This window comes from Arachis duranensis, chromosome 1 (genome assembly GCF_000817695.3).
Source record: "Arachis duranensis cultivar V14167 chromosome 1, aradu.V14167.gnm2.J7QH, whole genome shotgun sequence".
Classification (NCBI taxonomy): domain Eukaryota; kingdom Viridiplantae; phylum Streptophyta; class Magnoliopsida; order Fabales; family Fabaceae; genus Arachis; species Arachis duranensis.
In genome coordinates this window covers 63,043,610-63,047,553 of record NC_029772.3, presented here as the reverse complement: position 1 = coordinate 63,047,553, position 3,944 = coordinate 63,043,610, and positions in this window count along the sequence as shown.

The following is a 3,944-nucleotide window of genomic DNA, read 5'->3' as shown; positions in this document are numbered from 1 at the left end:
TCAACTCCAAGGAAGACCTCTACACATGAAAGTTTCAATGCTCAGCCCAAGCACACACCAAGTGGGCCCAGAAGTGGATTTCTGCATCATTTACTCATTTTTGTATCCCTAGTAACTAGTCTAGTATAAATAGGACTTTTTACTATTGTATTTTAATCTTGGTATGTATCTTTGATCAGTTTATGTGATCTTAGACATTGGGGGCTGGCCTCACGGCCATGCCTGGACCTTTATCACTTATGTATTTTCAACGGTGGAGTTTCTACACACCATAGATTAAGGGTGTGGAGCTTTGCTGTTCCTCGAGTATTAATGCAATTACTACTATTTTCTATTCAATTCATGCTTATTCTTATTCTAAGATATTCATTCGTACTTCAACCCGATGAATGTGATGATCCGTGAAACTCATCACCATTCTCACTTATGAACGCGTGCCTGACAAACACTTCCGTTCTACCTGCGAAAGCTAGAGTGTGTATCTCTTGGATTCCTGGTCCATGCGTTTGATTGCCTCTCCTGAAAATAGAGCCTTCAATTCCTTGAGATGAGAGTCTTTGTGGTATAAGCTAGAATCCATTGGCAGCATTCTTGAGATCCAAAAATTCTAAACCTTGTCTGTGGTGTTCCAAGTAGGATCTGGGATGGGATGACTGTGACGAGCTTCAAACTCGTGACTGTAGGGCGTGGTGACAGACGCAAAAGGATAGTAAATCCTATTCCTACACGATCGAGAACCAACAGCTGATTAGCCATGCGGGAAACTATAGAGGACCATTTTCACTGAGAGGACGGGAAGTAGCCATTGACAACGGTGACACCCAACATATAGCTTGCCATGGAAAGGAGTATGAAGGATTGGATGAAGGCAGTAGGAAAGCAGAGATTCAAGAGGGATAAAGCATCTCCATACACTTATCTGAAATTCCCATTAATGATTTACATAAGTATCTCTATCTTTATTTTACGTTTTATTTATCTTTTAATTATTAAAACTCCATAACCATTTGAATCTGCCTGACTGAGATTTACAAGGTGACCATAGCTTCAAGCCGACAATCTCCGTGGGATCGACCCTTACTCACGTAAGGTTTATTACTTGGATGACCCAGTGCACTTGCTGGTTAGTTGTGCGAAGTTGTGAAAAAGAGTGATATTACAATTGTGCATACCAAGTTGTTGGCGCCATTGAGATCACAATTTTGTGCACCAACGCCCAGAGAGGAATCAACTTGAGGTTCCTTCTCTTCTGTAAGGCTGTGCTTAATGCCAGTCTCAGGATCCTCTCGATCCTTGCTTGCCTTAAGTCCCTCTGTAGCATGCTCCTGAGGTTTGGCCTCCCTGGTGAAGACTACTGTCTCACCTTCTTTTAAGGTTTCTATGTCTAGAACTTTTGTCCTAGCTGGGGTCTCCTCAAAGGAGTATAAGTGCTGGTTATTGGCAACTATCTCAATGAGCTCATCTGCCTCTTCATGTGTCTCTATTAGGTCCAGAGAACCACCTGCAAAGTGATCTATTGTCTCTCTGGCCATCTCAAAGATAGCTTTATAGAAGATGATCGTCTTGCCCCATCCAGACAACACATGGGGTGGCGACAATTCCTGAACAACAACTTGTACCTCTCCCAAGCATCATGGAGAGACTCACTCTCCTTCTGTCTGAAGGTCTGCACATCTGTCACTAGCTTTGCTAGTCTCTGTGAGGGAGAGAACTTGTTCAGGAAATTGTTAATAACCTGATCCCAGGTGTTTATACTTCCCTTGGATGCAATATCCCACCAATCCTTTGCTCGATCTTTCAGAGCAAATGGGAATAGTTTTAACTTGTAGAGTTTAAGGTCCACTCCATTGGTGTCTGCAGTGTCACAGAACTGTAGAAAGTCAGTGATGAATTTACTGGAGTCTTTCTGTGGATGTTCGTGAAATTAGAACTTCTGCAATACTAATGTAATATGTTGTGGGTTGATCTTAAAGCTTCTTGCTCTAATAGAAGGTACATTGATATTTCCTCCGTAAAAATCAGGGTTGAAGCCACCAAGCACCTTTCTTGCCTCTCTTCCAGGTTTGGCCATGTCCCCCTTTTGTTGTTCAAAGTTTTCTGAAAGGTCTCCTCCGGAGTATTGTGCTTTAGTTTGTTGTAAACGCCGCCTTAAAGTCCTCTTAGGTTCAGGATCAGGAGTTAAGAGGGGTTTTTTATCCCTGTTCCTGGTCATAAAGAAGAAGAAAAGAAAAAGAAAGAAAAGAAAGAGACTTCCAATAGACAAGAAGCTCATCCTTAAAGTCAGAAGTAAAGAAAGAAGAAGAAGATAAAAAAAATAAAAATAAATAAAAGCAGTAGAAGAAGATTACCTTGAAAAGAGAAGATAGAAGAAGATGGAAAAGAAATCACAAGAAAACTTTTTGTGCCAATTGGCAAGAAGCTCCAAGTGAGATATGAAGAAGAAAGGAACGAAAACAATGAATTTGAGGTAGAAGAAGAGATCGGGATAAGAGAGTTTTGAGTGAATAGAGATGAGAAGAGAAGAGGTATAAATAGAAAACGTAAATAAGAAAAATATTTTTGTTTTTATTTATTTATTTAATTTTCGAAAATATGGTTAATAATTTAAAAAGATTTTAAAATTGGTTAGTGAATTTTCGAAAATAGAAGAAAGAGAAGAGAGAGAAATTTTTAAAAATTAAGAAAAGAAGAGAGTTAGTTAGGTGGTTTTGAAAAAGAAGAGAGAGAAGATGGTGAGATATTTTTGAAAATTAAGAATAGAAGAGTTAGTTAGGAGGTTTTGAAAAAAAAGAAGAGAGAGAAGAAGAGGATTGGTTTTCGAAAATTAGGTAGAGAGAGTTAGTTAGGAGGTTTTGAAAAGATAAGAGAGAGAAGATAAGATATTAATTAAGAAAAGATTTTTAATTTTTAAAAGAAGATAAAAGATAAGATAAGAAAAGATTTGAAATTAGAAAAAGATAAGATGAGATTTTAAAATTTTTTAACAAAGATATGATTTAAAAATTAGAAGTTAAAAAAGATAAGATAAGAAACAAAAAAGATAAGATTAGAAAATTGATTTTGAAAAAGATTTAATTTTAAAAATTTTAAATTTGAAAAAGATAAGATGAGATTTTTGAATTTTGAAAAAGATATGATATGATTTGAAAAAGATAAGATGTTTGAAAAAGATATGATTTTTATTTTTGCAAAATTTGATTTTTGAAAACTTGACAATTAAGATATGATAAGATAAAATTTTAAAATTGAAATATGAATTTTTAATGCAAAAATTCGAAAATTAAGTTAAAATTAAGTTAGAAAAGATATTTTTTATTTTTTTATTTTTGAATTTAATGATAAAAGAGAAAAACACAAAAAAGACACAAGACTTAAAATTTATAGATCTAGCACCCCCTTTATTTTCGAAAATTTGGAGGAAAACACAAGGGGACACCAAACTTAAAAATTTTAAGATCGAAACACATACAAGACTCAAGAACACCTTGAAGACTCACAAGGACACAAAGAACATAATTTAAAGACTCAAAGAACTCAAGAAGATAAAAGGAACACTAAACTTAAAATTTTTAGAAAACAAAGACCAAATTTTCGAAAATTGAAAGAAAAATAAAAAGAAAACACCAAACTTAAAGACTTGACACAAGAATTAAACAAAGAAAAATTATTTTTGAAATATTTTAAAAAGAAAGACTAAAAGAAACAACAATTACCAAGGACATGAACACAACGCTCTAGCAAATTGAACTAACTCAAAGACTCAAACCAAGAACACTAACAAAGACTCAAATAGAGAAAAGACAAATAGTTTAAAAAAAGAGTATAGGAAGAAGTTTTAAAATTTTTGAAATTGAAAAACAGGAAATAAGAACATTGAAGACTCAATACCAAGAAAAAAAATTGAACAAAGAAAAGAAAAATATTTTTGAAAAAAAAAATTTAAT